General features: G+C 38.8%; 1 protein-coding gene across 1 annotated transcript in view; it reads right to left on the reverse strand.

Annotated features, from left to right (window-relative positions):
- Window positions 1-2,060, reverse strand: part of stag1a (stromal antigen 1a) — a 272,516-nt gene extending 270,456 nt beyond the window's left edge. Inside the window, exon 1 of the mRNA XM_039761613.1 lies at window positions 1,884-2,060. The gene's annotated coding sequence lies outside the window, so the exon portion shown is untranslated. The remainder of the gene's footprint in view (window positions 1-1,883) is intronic.
- Window positions 2,061-15,557: the final 13,497 nt, after the last annotated feature.

Here is a 15,557-nt window from a genome sequence, read left to right on the forward strand (position 1 = left end):
AGCACTGTTACACAGCACTTTACACTTATGCATTTAGTGATTGACATATTCAACACTGAAAAACTGACTAGAGGACTTTACACAGAAGATCGGAAAACGAAATTAATAATCCTGAAGATAACAGTAAAGACAGGTACAACAAAACCGTTATACCCATAACCATCCTTTCTAATTTTTCCAGTGCGGGAACAATCTTTACTCATGCTTTCATTTTGATGATACACACTGAAGCAAACCCTCTACCAAATTAAACAGAAAATAATACAATTGTCTGCGTGTATATCTTTAACTTTGACCAAACGCGGTTAAGTGACCTGCTCGGAGTAACGAAGAGAGCTGGAGGCGATGATCGAACTGGCAACAGAGTTTTCCTCCATAAACAGAAAGCAACTTTTATCAAAATAAAGCACCAGATGAATGGTCCACATATGTTCAATGTGTAGTAATATTAACGTTAAAGAATGGGACGCACGTATTTGCTGAGAGTTCAGGCACTCTTTCCCTATTATTTACAAGTGAGAAATCTTAGGTGTTTCAATCTAATACAGATTCATTACAAGGAAAGAACAGTCCGTGAGGCGAGGCCACCAAACAGTTTGTCTTTATGATATAACAAACCCAAAATTGTTTACAAAAAAAGATACATGACAACAAAGAAAGGCGCTCTGCGATTCTGACAAGTTTTCAGAGAATAAGCCAGCAAACCTGGCAACAGGAAGAGAGGCGGGGCTTCGCGTTACTATAAATATTTTTTTAAGTCTCCCGCCAAAAACGTGGGGGAGGTGAAGAGAGCTTTTGATAATGCAAATTAATTAAAACAGACAAGATTTCTTCACTTCTAAAAACGAATATAAAGACAACTCTGGGGGAAGGAGCCAAAACTGAGCATCGCGTCCTGCTGGGGGGGGACACGTACAACACATTGGTTATTCGGGAGATAGAAACAGAGGCGAGCCCGGCGGTAGGGACCGCCATGTAAACAAACGTCTGCTGTCGCAGAATAAAACACAAGAACACAATGCGCCAAACAGCACGCTTTTAATGGACGTGACAGCTAACATGACAAAAACTGGCGCTTTTGTGTACACCTCCAGTGTGTGACTCCCTCGAGATGTTATGTGCCCCCAATCATGACAACCACTAACATTAAAACTGCGCTCGCCCGCTAATTTTCAAACACATATAGAAAGGAAAGAATGTTGATCGTGTCGTCACCGAGCATGAACAATCAGAGGTGCAATGATTACACGACCATCACTGCCTGAAGCAGGCACACATAAAGGTATATCCGCAAATACTGAGAAATACCAACAAGAAACGTGCGCTTTATCTGACGTGCAACACAATTCGGGACACTAATCTGTCAGCGTGTCAAGCTTCGGATGAGACCGCGTCTAAAGCAGACGTGCACTTATCCTTATGTAAGAATTGCCGCCACATCTGTCCACGAGAGCTCGCCTGCCTCTCTCTCTCTCTCTCTCTCCCTCGCTCGCTCGCTCCCCCTCTCTTTGCACGATCCTCAATGTCCGCCTTCCACCAAAAAAGGAGCTACATTACATTTAATAGTGAGGAACGACACGGTGCACTCGCCGGCCGTCCCGAGCTCAAACGCACCCCTCTGCTTCTGCCAGGTCTCCATTTACGCGGATGTAACACTAAAGTGAACACGCTAATTCTAAAATGCGGGCAACAGCAGGTAAGAGAGAAAGAAAAAAACACGAGAAAGCCCGTTCCCCCGTCAAGCTGCTGGCTCCCATCCCCCACAGGCGCCCGTCTCTCCCTCTCCGTCCTCCATTTTTAATCTGCTCTCCGACTCCCTTTTCCACCTCACATATTAACAAAAAAAAACACCTCCCCCGCCAAACAAATACGCGCCGACTCACCTTTCGTGTCCATTCCGGTACCGTTTAGCACTCCAAGATGTTAAAATATAGTAAAAAGCCACAAAAAGGGGACGATTTTTAATTGGAAATTGGACCGAGAGCGGAACCGCGCCTTTCAACAGAGCAGCAATCCTAAGCCGCCATCTGGTGGCATTTTCCACAATTGAATGGCGCAGCGACAAACCGGAACAGGGGCGCCCTCTGGCGGCCACATGCCGAAGGTCCGAGGGTGAGGGCACGCGCACGCGCGTGCGCGTGACGGAGGAAGGCGCCTCCGCCCCTAGCCAAATCTCCGCCTCAACGCTCACCGCCACCCCTCCTATCGTCATTGATGGTATTGTTTGGCGGCGCAAGGAAGTGGGGTGTTGTGAAGAAGAGACGGCGGGGTGGAGCTGATTTTAGAGACGTGATTTACATTATTTGGCTCTTTTCTTTTTTTCTGTTCAGAGCGACTTAAAAGACTTGCATTGTCTCATGGCTTCTAGCTTCGTCACAGGCAACGAGGGATAACGCGGAGAGACCCGATTCTCCTTCAAGTGACCCTTAGCGGGCTGTCACGATCGGGGGGGGGGACTGAAGCCGATGTCACGCGGCCCCTTTACAGCTGACAAGAGACGTGTGTGTGCGCGTATGTCCCTCTTGAAAATCTTAATCGATTTCCCAAGGACGTTGCCAAAGGCTTTATAAATACCTCGTCTGTTGCGAAAGCCTCCCACTTGGCGCAATCTTTAGAAAAGCCGTGTGGCTATAGATGGCCATTAGTTGGCGCTATCGTCTTTAAAACAGTAATGTTTCCCCACCGAAACCTTTCAGCTTGAAGCCGTTTTAATTGGTTGTTCCTAAGAGACCCTTTGGGTAAATCTTTTTTTAATAATAAAGAGCAGCTCGACAGGCAATAGTGGTGGCCTGGCCATGCTTTTTGCTTCTGTTGTGTTCTGTTTTATGACGCAGTTTGAATCCCTTTTTTAGTTATACATTTTGGCCTTCTATTGAACAGACCTGTCATGGAAAAAGATGTAGATCTCACAAGGATTAGCAAATTAAAGGATAAAAGAAAATGCCGTACAGGGTATAACGTTTGGAGTGTGATTAGCAGTTGCTTTGGTTTCTGAGGAACCGGAATACCTAGTTGAAATCCCACTAGATATTTTAAATGCTGCCTGCAGCAAGACTTTATTAAATTTGACAGAATTTGAGTCATAGGCTACGGTTAGATTTTTAGTTCAAATATATGATACGGTAATATCAGTGTAGACAGTGCCTGAAGTATTCTGGATAGTAAAACATTTTTTTGCCCACGATCAACACATAATGTGTAGAAGTGCAACCAATTTGCTAAAATACACCACTAGTCAAACGTCTGAATACAATCAGAAATGTCCATGTTTTTGATTAAAATTGATACCCTTTTTAGTCCCAGATGGGACTGGGCGGTCTCATGGTCTGGAATCCCTGCGGATTTTATTTTTTTCTCCAGCCGAAAAATTTCTCCGTATAAAACTCTTATTCTATGTTAATTAATGTTGACTTATTTTATTTTCTTACTGTCTTTTATTTTTCTATTGTTCATTATCTAAAGCACTTTGAGCTACATTTTTTTGTATGAAAATGTGCTATATAAATAAATGTTGTTTTCAATATACAGTACCATTAAATTGAGTTAAAAATACAACCAAGCCATTACTAGTGATGATAATGACTGTTCTTCTTTATTGACTATTTTTTATTTTATTATTCCCATATGATCATAAAGCCCCGTTTTCAGCAGCCATTATTTCATGGTAAGCTCCCTTAGCTTATCCTTAATTAGTCATTTTAAATGGTAATTGGTTATTAGAGAAACCTTTGTAATTGCATTAGTACCACTGAAACTGATTATTCTGTTTGCTTGGTTTGCAAGGTTCTGACAACAAAAATGGCCGAAATGAAACAGCTATCTCAAGAAACATGTTTTTTTGCATAATGAAGGCTTTTCCAAGTGACAGATTAACAAGAAATGGAACATTTCATAAAAGGTGTCTATTACTGTCTTGAGAGAAGAGGGACAACTGGATCTAACTAGGACAGAAAAAGAAGGGGAAGGGCTAAATGCACAACTACATAAGTGGATAAGTACTGTACATCAGAGTGTGTAGTGCCAAATCCTAGTGTTATCTGCAACAGTGAAAAAATTGCTCCAGGGGGCAAACCATAAGGTGCTTTTCCAGTCATCTTCCATCCAATGTCTGTGTTCATTTGTCCATCTTTTCTTTTTATTTGCCAGTTTTAGTAACAGCCTTTTCTTTGAAATACTGCCTCTAAGGCCATCATCTTGGAGTCATCTTTTTACAGCTGCAGATGACACTGAATTTGGTGTATATTTAAGGAAATGTAAAGTATAAAGTGCCTTGGGACATGTGAAATCGTATGTTTTCCTTTAATTTATTTCTTATTTTTATAACAGTATTTTTATATTTACAAAATTTCTGTCCTAAGGCAAATAACCTAATACCAAATAGGAATATATATTGATCTCATATTGCTTTAATGTTATTGTATATTGTTTTATGAAAACATCTTATAGATCAATTTCTTAGTAGAACAGTGTTCAGTATAAAGGAGCAAAAGTCATTAATATGGAGTTAGTAAACTCCAAAGTGATATTGGAAAATTCCTAAGATTTAAAGAAAATATACTGTAAGTCTATTGATGTTATTGTCAATGATGAAGGTGCTCTTCACTGTTGTACAGAATATCTGAATGCAGTGTTTGGAAGTTTCTGTGTCGCAGCAGCATAACATCCTAAAACGCATTTAATCCAGTTAAGTGTCATAGAAGGCAAGATCCTATCTTTGCAGCATTGAATAAATGCAGGAACCAGATGTGGACAGGGTAATAGTCCATCACAGGGCTCCTTTATGCATATATTTACGCTTGTCCAATTTAAAACCATCAAGTAATTATATTAAAACTAGCTGTGTAAGCCCATGCTGTAAAAAGTCCAGGGTTCTATAAACCATTGAAATCATCAGAAAAAAATTGGAATGTAGAGATGTCAGGTAATTGAAAGAACCTACTCTGGGCATCTCTCTCCTAGGAGAATTTGCTTTGCCAACATGCTTGCCTCACTCGTGCATTAGCAGCAAGAGGAAAAGTAAAAGGGATACCATTTTGCCGATGTTAGCAGCTAATCACCTTTGTCTTTCTTCTGAGGTTTCATTTTTCTGACATGTTGGCTTCGCTTGAGTTATTAGCAGCTAAGCAAGATTTCTGTTTCCTCGCAGGTGGAGCCCTTACCCCAACTCCACCTCTCACTTCCGGGCAGGACAGACACACATCCTTCCATGCATAGACATTTATATATAAAATGACTAGCAGATTACCCAGTGGCTTTGCTCACTGAGTGGAAGGGAAAAATTTGTGGCTCTCATGAGGCACCGGCATTAATACCATGTGAGCAACACATCCCACGTGATTCAAATTTAGCCCTCTGTGCTTGGCAGTACTCACACATGATGTCCATTTCTCCTATTGTAACTTTTGGATGTAGGCAATAAACTTTTTCAGTGTTATAATTGAATCCCTCCATATACAGACCCTGATGCCTGTGTGACGTGGTAGCCTGTGAATACTGCATCCGTCGAATTCGATTCTGTTTAGCACGTTGTTTGGGTGTTTGTGAGGCCCTCAATTGTGATTGTCGTATATGTTGATCAGCGAGCCTGCGAGTCTTCTCCCTCAATCTGCTTCTATCTCACTTTCTCTGTGTAACCTGACTGTTGTGGTCATACGTAATTTCCGTTTCAAGCGAGAGTGCATTATAATATGTTCTGTGGTCGTACATAATTTCCATTTCAAACGCGAAAAGAATTTTATATATATAGATATTGTAGGTAATTACCCAGGGGAGAACTTACAAAGATACTGGGGAAAATGTGCAGGTTACACTGGAACAAAAATTGGGCACAGTATTCAAACTCACAGTGCTGGGTCCATGAGGCCACTAACCACTGAGATGCATACATTAGTTAAAAATTGTCATACCTACTGTAAGTCTCTGAAATGTAAATATCTCATTACTTTGTAATGGTACATGATTAATAATTTGAAAAAAAAATATTGGAGCAACCAAAATAACTGAAAAAAATACTTTGGTCAAAATGTGTTTTTCCCCAGATGCCATTCATTCCAACAGACCATGGATTCAAGTGTCAAAGGCTGCAATTCCTAAATTAAATTATTCTTTGCAATGAACATATATAAAGATTATGGCAGTAATTAAATACAGTGAAAACATCCATCCGTTTTCCTAACCTGCTTATCATGGGCAGAGTGCAGCTGGAGTTTGTCCCAGCCGTTATCAGTCACAAGGCAGGAACAACAGCTGGATGGGGCATACAATAAAAATAGGCTTAAGGAACCCTTGTGTTCCTCATGGAAAATTAAGCAGGGTTGATCCAAGGAGAATTTTAAAAATATTTTTTTTACAGTTTATATTTTTTTCTAACCAACTGAACAAACTATTCACATGAGTCACAAACATATTGCAGTTTTATAATTAAAAAAAATACAAATAACAACATTCTCAAAGTAGCTGTAGCACTAGAAAAGGCCGGAAACAAACATGGTGCAAGTCTATTACAGGGTCTGGTCATATACACTCCAGTACTGACAGAAGCCAGAAAAAAATGCCTGATTCATTCTTTTCTATGACTCACCTAACAGCATTCAGGCTCTGGTGCAGCCATTTATCTTGGATTTCACATAATAAGTTGAAGGGATTTCAGCAATGTTCATTGAAGGTGTTTCACATGAATTCAGATTAAACAAACATTTTACGGCAAGTTCCACAGCTAGTTAGTATAGCTCATTGCAAATACTAAATTATAAAGACAAAGGAGCCAAACAATATATAGAATATCATTGAAAATTGTAAACCAGGAAACCACGAGCAGAATTGTAATGCTGGTGGAAACCTATCCTCCAAGAAACATGCTAGTAATTATTCTATAATTATTTGTCAAAAATAATTCACCTAACAAAAACTGAACTTTTACCATATTCAGCACAACAAAATATGACATTCAAAATGTATGCATACTTTTTTCACCCACTCTGTTCTACACAATAGAGATAGTTGATTATTTTTCATTTTTTTAAAGCAAATACTACTTTAAGTCTTGTTTATAGATAAGTGCTGTTTATTAGTAACCAGTAGTTGTTGCTTTCTATGCCATTATACTGTATTTGAATTCCTTTTATGAGTCTTGCACTTTATTTATTCCATTTGGCTTAGTGTGGGTGTTTGTACCCTCTGAAGAATTGGTGGCTCATCTAAGGTTGGTTTGCATCTTGGCCCAGTGTTACCAGGCAAGTACCTGCTACTTGCAATCCTGAACTGGGTGTGCATGCTGAAAGTCAGCAGAATGATTTGTTTCTACTGGTGACCATTCAGAAAAAATGACAGTTTAAGTAACCATCTTGGTTAAAATCGTACAGCAGATTTTCAGTAATGATCTGTACTACCCACGCTGTTTTTAAGCAAAATTGAACATTCAGACAGTCAGTCATTGTCCAACCCACTATATCCTAACACAGAGCCACGAGGGTGTGCTGGAGCCAGTCCCAGCCAACTCAGGGTACAAGGCAGGAACAAATCCTTGGGCAGGGCGCCAGCCCACCGCAGGGTGCACACACTCACACACACACCAAGGACACACTAGGGACAATTTAGGATTGCCAATGCACCTAACCTGCATGTCTTTGGACTGTGGGAGGAAACTGGAGCACCCGGAGGAAACCCACGCAGACACGGGGAGAACATGCAAACACCACGCAGGGGGGACCCGGGAAGTGAACCCAGGAAAACTGAACATCGTCTTTTAAATATTTCATAAGTTACTGTAAATACTACTGCTACTAGTTATAATAATATTGAAAACAGTAACTATATTAGTAAGACAATATTTGTAATTGATTTTTGATCATGGACTGACAGTTTCCTTTTATTATGTAAACAGTTTTTCCTGCTAACTGCACATTAGCATTGTGACTTTGTGGCTAAAGAGATTAAGAAAACCACTTAGATCTAATAATTATCAATTGTTGTTTAACTTTTTAGACTATTTCAATACCCAGTGGAAATTCCAGTAATTCCGCATTACATATTCTGATGGCACTACCAAAATATATCTGAATTAAAATTAAATGTGGCTGCATTGTATCTCATTGTTTTAGGTAGGCTAGCTGTTCTTTCAGTGGCTTAATGATCCAACAAAGGAGCAGTTTTCACATCATACATATCCCACCAGTGATGTCCTTTATATTCTACCATAAAAGAGAGGATGGACACAATCAAAGAATTCTGATGCCAGAATGGTAGCTGTATTTAATGTTAGTTTCTTGAAAGAACAAAAAATGGAAGGTTCATCTGTGTTTAAGATAAAAGTGTGTCTCAAAAGTAGAGGTTCCTCTACGAAGGGTCCATGCTCATTTGGAGCAGAGTCGAACATGAATGTCAATTTCCAATTGTCAGTCTTTTTACATAGTGGGTTGCTTGTAAGTGGTGGGACTTCCAGAAGCACACTGAATGTGCATCAGGTGTAGTCTGCATTGTCTTTTTCAACTATAAGGCAAAAGAGGTTTGACAGTGCAGGTTGGCTCCTTGCTCCCTCTTCAATAATGGGAGCCTCTCGAACCCGACACCATCGATAACACTTGACTGATGGGGACAAATCACACATGAAGCAAGGGGAAGGTATAACAAGTCCAAAACAAGTGTTCGAAAAGTGCAGTGCTCAAAAAATAGTTCAATAAATAAATAATCCATAAAAGGGTGTGTCAGTAAAGGTTAAAATCAGAATAAATAAATAAATTAATCAATTAAAACTTAGGTTAAAATCAACTGGCAGGAAATTGTCTTTATTAAAAAAAAAAAGGTGCCTTCTTCCTCACTGGCATCTCCGCCGCTTATCCCATACGGGCCTTGCAGCAGAGGAGTCGTCCTACTGACACATAAAGCTAACCTTCCACAGTTCCGGGTCCCTGTCGTCCCATAGCTATAGTCTGGCTCCCTCTCCGGACCTAGGCCTGGGACCCCAACAGCCATGGCGCTCACCCTGGAGCTCTCCTCCCAAGCCTCCTCGACCCCCATTGCCTTCCCAGTCTTCCAAGGCGAGTCACTCCTTTAACTGCATAATGATAGGCATTACCTATCTTCCATTCTTTGCCCTACATAGCGAACTATTTGATGGCTTTGCATAGATTTGTCAGCCTAACCGCTATAAGCTGACATGGCTCTACAGGTTACTCCCAGTAGGAAAGTTCTGAATTAAGTTTTATTGATTTTCTTGGCTCCACCTATATGGGACTGACTTTAACATTCTGCTTTGTCTGTCCCGTGCCCCATTATATTTCCAGCCAATTCAGTTAATCAAATATTTCTAAGATTGCTTGACAACAACAAAAGACCTCCAAGCATATTGATCTAAGGAATGCTTCTTAAAGTTGAAGGCAGCCAATCTGCTGTACTGCTTGCATGCTAATTTACTGACTTCCCCTTGTTTAGTGCTGGTGCTTCAGACCTGTGAAGTTCACTGTGAAAACCAAATTGGCCCCGATCTGTTAGAATTTTCTATGTTCTCCGTTTCTCTGCATGGCTTTTTCTCTCCTGGCAGTTTCCTCCCACATATTATTTTAATGGTAACTCTTAATAGGCAGAATTTTATTTTGTGAACAAGTAAGCTTTGTGTTAGGCCACGGTTATATCCAGTGTTGGTTCTTTCCACCAGCTTTCAACATCCCTCAAATGTAATAAATGGTTTCAAAAGACAGCTTGAGCTATGGTTTCCTCCTATAGTTAAAGGCATCATTTCAAGTTGCATCTCATTATTATCCCTGATGGTAGTGATAGTTATGGTATTTTAGTGGGATCTTCAATGGCCTGCCTTGTGCCAGTCACAGCAGATCACGGGTCTCATTTTTGTGGATTTCAAAATTAAAGTATGCATATGTCAAAAAACAGGAAAATGAGCAGGGTCAAAACAAAACACCTACCATATGCGTATTTGTACACAATTGACCCTTTATGAATCACAGTCACCTTGTAAAAGTGTATATGTGAATATGTGAATGTGCCTCAAACTCAGCCTGGTTGAAACCCTGAAACAACCATTTATGGGCCATGCTAAGCAACCTCAAATATGTATAATGAACTGTTTTACCTGTAAGGTGAGACAATGGCGACAAGAGTTGAGAGGCAAACAGCAGAACTTTGAAGAATGAGAGATAGAAGTTCTCATATCTGAAGTACAAGCATGTAAAGAACATTCATTTGATGACCTGACATGAATGCGGTGAGCTCTACCAGCTGTACTATGTCTGAAAAAAAAGGTCTAAGTAGAAGATTGCTTATCACACTCTCTGATTTAGATTCCTTGTTATGCAGCATTATGTCAGAGTAGTTTTGACATTTGTTAGTCTTATCTTGACATCATAAGTGACTTGTACAGTAATGGAATGTCTCTGTGTAAAAGCAATACCATTCTCTCCAAGTACCCTTATTGCAATATGACTGCAGTCAATTGCACTGATTATGTTAGGAAAACTGGCCATTGCTGCAAATTACCTTTTTTAATGTGGCTTATACACCCACACCATAAGGAAACCGAGCATAGTGTCTTCTCAGTCTGTTATTGGCTTCCAGCACACCTGTTATGATGAAGATGAAGCTTAGTTGAGATATTCCTGACTTGTTGGCCAGTTCCCACTGATACAGTAGGTGCTTAATGCCAGAAAGTCAACTGTTAAAACCTGGATATGAACAAGTGTAGCCTAATTTCATCACATTCTTCTTTTCTCCATTGTAGTTAAGTTGCTATTAGTATTCTGTTGGAGGTCCCAGGTCTTGTTTCAGTCTATAAGTCTTCAATCTGTATTGAATCCTGTTCTATAAATAATCCTTCCTGAGCTTTGAAAAACACCTCTAGTTATACTACACATAACTAAGTTAATGCTGTGCAGTTAGTCAAGAGCTGGCTGGGCATTGGTTCATGATACAATTTTTAATTTTTTCATTTTTTCACTCATTTTTTCTTTCTTTTACTGTTTGCTCTGTGTGGGGTTGAGGTAGCCAGCTCTTGCATCAACTCCAGATGTACTTTGTACCCTTCTTTTTTTTCTTTTTTTGCAGTTTGTCTTGATGGAGAGTGCCAATGGAGAGGAGTTTTGTTTTTATAACATGTATTGTTACTTCCACTTTGATTTACTGTACATTCTTTTTCCTATTAATCCAAATCATATTATGTGATATCATCTACTGTTAAATTCTGCCATGTACTTCTAAAATGTTTATACTGTATTGAGGATTTGTTCTGTTCTGTGTATTGTATTGTATTGACCCCCTTCTTTTTTGACACCCACTGCACGCCCAACCTACCTGGAAAGGGGTCGCTCTTTGAACTGCCTTTCCCAAGGTTTCTTCCATTTTTTCCCTACAAGGTTTTTTTTGGGATATTTTTCCTTGTCTTCTTAGAGAGTCAAGGCTGGGGGCTGTCAAGAGGCATGGCCTGTTAAAGCCCATTGCGGCACCTCTTGTGTGATTTTGGGCTATACAAAAATAAATTGTATTGCATTAATAAGAATTTGATCACAAAAAGTTGAATAGTATGGTTAGTGTACGTGTTATGATTGGTGTTTTTCGTGGCTTTCTAAAATAATGTGTTTTTTAATTTTTTGCCCTGAGGACTCTAACATTTTTTACAGAGAAACAAAGTTTTCTGAAAAGCAGTTACTGGTGTTGGCATAGACTATTGCTATGGTGATTGTATGCAGAATGTTCTGGAGTGGCACACATGAATGATAAAATCAGAGGGACCACAGCACATACATTCCCAAATCCTTCGTGTATTAAGTAAAAAAAAAACTTTTGTTTTGCTCTTTGTTATTTTTGACTTGGTTCCTGATTTCTCGCTGTTAATTCTTGACAACATTTTTTGATTTCTGATTTTGGTTTTTGCAAAAAGATAAGGTGGACTTTTGGTTATGAACTTTGTTTAGTTGCTGATTTAAATTTTTTCTCTCGATTCCCAAACTAGAAAAATCATCCTGAAGGCATAACAGTAAGAATACTAATGGAGTGGAGTACATTGCTGAAAACATAAATCTGAGAGACACATGGTAACTGCTGAAAAATCAATACTGACTTTATAACAGAAATGCATATATATGTAGGAAGAACACTAGCTTTGGTCATTCACCCTAGGTTCTTTTGAGAAGCTTATCTAAACACAGGTCTTGTTTGGTGTCCTTGTTCCTCCTGCTGAAACTCCAAACCTAGCGCGAGAACACCTGGATGAAACCCCTGACCGTACCTATTTAATTGCAACAAAGATGCAAAAACCACCCTTCTCCTTCTCCTTTCTTTGGACATCTCTGGATCTGTGCATTGTTCCTGCCTGCTTCAAGATCTCCAACATCATTCTAGTAGCAAAAAAATCAAAGGTCACAAGCTTAAATGACTACAGACCAGTATCTTTCACCTCTGTGGCAATAAAGACCTTTGAATGCCTTATTATGAAATACCTCAAGAATGCTATGGCAGACTTCCTGAACCCATTTCAGTTTGCTTACAGAGCCATCCGGTCTGTGGATGATGTAGTGAATTTAGGTCTGAGCTTTATTTACCAACACCTAGATAAGTCAGGGGCATATGTAAGGATCTTGTTTGTTGACTTCATCTCTGCTTTCAATATAATCATCTCAGAGCTTCTAGATAAAAAAAATCATCCAGTCCAATCTGCCATTGGATCACAGACTATCTTGCAGATAGGAAACAGTATGTGCGTTTGGGCACCCACATGTCTGACCCACTGCAGGGATGTGTCCTTCCCCCACTACTGTTTTCACTTTATACAGGTGCTGGTCATAAAATTAGAATATCATGACAAAGTTGATTTATTTCAGTAATTCCATTCAAAAAGTGAAACTTGTATATTAGATTCATTCATTACACACAGACTGATGTATTTCAAACGTTTATTTCTTTTAATTTTGATGATTATAACTGACAACTAATAGATAGATAGATAGATATTTTATTTTTATTTTTAAAAACAACTTTATTAAATTCAGTATGAAATTAATTAAAAACACAAAATCTAACCACAGAAAAAAACAAAACAGAATAAAATCACATTATGAACTTCTAAATGCTCCCAGTCCATCCCTTATTCATTTCATAAAGACCTACCCAAACCCTTGCCCCTTCATTCATCCCTTCCATTCCCACAGTTCCACTCATTTATTACAATACTCCATAGATTTTTACTCATACATATTCTATTAATAATAAAATTAGAATTAGAATGCAAAGTAAAGTTCATCATTGTCATAATTACACAATACATTATTTACACACCACTTATCCTTAAACTTTGAAAGATTTCTAGTAGATTTATAGAAATTCAGATCTACTTCTATTCTACTTTTACAGTAATTCCATTCAAAAAGTGAAACTTGTATATTAGATTCATTCATTACACACAGACTGATGTATTTCAAATGTTTATTTCTTTTAATTTTGATTATTATAACTGACAACTAATGAAAGTCGCAAATTCAGTATCTCGGAAAATTAGAATATCAATTAAGACCAATGCAAAAAAAGGATTTTTAGAAATGTTGGCCAACTGAAAGGTATGAACATGAAAAGTATGAGCATGTCCAGCACTCAATATTTAGTTGGGGCTCCTTTGGCCTGGATTACTGCAGCAATGCGGCGTGGCATGGAGTCGATCAGTCTGTGGCACTGCTCAGGTGTTATGATCAACATTTATTTATATAGCACATTTTCATACAAAAAAAATGTAGCTCAAAGTGCTTTACAAAATGAACAGAAAAATAGAAGACACAATAAAAAATAAACATAAGTCAACATTAGTTAACATAGAATAAGTAAGGTCCGATGGCCAGGGTGGACAGAAAAACAAAAAAAAAAAAAAAAACTCCAAAAGCTGGAGAAAAAAATAAAATCTGTAGGGGTTCCAGACCACGAGACCACCCAGTCCCCTCTGGGCAATCTACCTAACATAAATGAAACAGTCCTCTTTGTATTTAGGGTTTTCATGGAAGGACCTGATGATGATGGTCATGTAGACTTCTGGCTTTCAGTCCATCATTGTTGGAGCATCATGATGCTTTGAGTAGGTGGTGGTGGCGCAGGCCACCACGAAGAAACCGGAAAAAGAAACAGAAGAGAGAGTAGGGGTCAGTACGGATTTTGGAGCCACTGTGAATAGTTATTATGAAGAATTGAACATACAGAGTATCAGTATTAAGTTAAAGTGAAGTTATAAAAAGGCCATGTTAAAGTAATGTGTTTTCAGCAGTTTTTTTAAAGTGCTCTACTGTATTTGCCTGGCGAATTCCTATTGGCAGGCTATTCCAGTTTTTAGGTGCATAACAGCAGAAGGCCGCCTCACCACTTCTTTTAAGTTTAGCTTTTGGAATTATAAGGAGACACTCATTTGAAGATCTAAGGTTACGATTTGGAATATAACGTGTCAGGCATTCCGATATATAAGATGGAGCGAGATTATTTAAGGCTTTATAAACCATAAGCAGTATTTTAAAGTCAATCCTGAATGACACAGGCAACCAGTGTAGTGACATCAAAACTGGAGAAATGTGTTCGGATTTTCTTTTCCTAGTTAGGATTCTAGCAGCTGCATTCTGCACTCGTTGCAAGTGATTTATGTCTTTTTTGGGTAGTCCTGAGAGGAGTGCGTTACAGTAATCTAGTCTACTGAAAACAAAAGCGTGAATTAATTTCTCAGCATCTTTCAATGATATAAGAGGTCTAACTTTTGCTATGTTTCTTAAGTGAAAAAATGCTGTCTTAGTGATCTGATTAATATGCGATTTAAAATTCAGATTACAGTCAACAGTTACCCGTAAGTTTTTTACTTCCGTCTTAACTTTTAATCCTAATGCATCAAGTTTATTTCTGATAACCTCATTGAATCCATTATTGCCAATTACTAAAATTTCAGTTTTCTCTTTATTTAGTTTGAGAAAATTACTATTCATCCATTCAGAAATACCAGTAAGACATTGTGTTAGTGTATCGAAAGAGTCGGAGTCATCAGGTGCTATTGATAAGTACAGCTGTGTGTCATCAGCATAGCTGTGGTAACTCACGTTGTAACCTGAGATAATCTGACCTAACGGAAGCATTAGATTGAGAATAACAGCGGACCCAGGATAGAGCCTTGTGGAACACCATATCGGATATCATGTGTCTTTGAGATGTGATTACCACAACTCACAAAGAATTTTCTCCCTGCCAGGTAGGATTCAAACCAATTTAAGACACTGCCAGAGAGGCCCACCCATTGACTAAGGTGATTTCTAAGAATATTGTGATCAATGGTGTCAAATGCAGCACTCAGATCTAAGAGGATGAGAACAGATAAATGGCCTCTGTCTGCATTTACCCGCAAGTCATTTACTACTTTAACAAGTGCAGTTTCTGTGCTGTGATTTGTTCTGAAGCCTGACTGAAATTTATCAAGAATAGCATGTTTATTGAGGTGGTCATTTAATTGCAAAATGACTGCCTTCTCTAGAATTTTACTTAAGAAGGGCAGGTTAGAGATGGGTCTAAAATTTTCAAAGGCAGAGGGGTCAAGATTATTT

The sequence above is a fragment of the Polypterus senegalus genome, chromosome 1, assembly GCF_016835505.1.
Source record: "Polypterus senegalus isolate Bchr_013 chromosome 1, ASM1683550v1, whole genome shotgun sequence".
NCBI lineage: Eukaryota > Metazoa > Chordata > Cladistia > Polypteriformes > Polypteridae > Polypterus > Polypterus senegalus.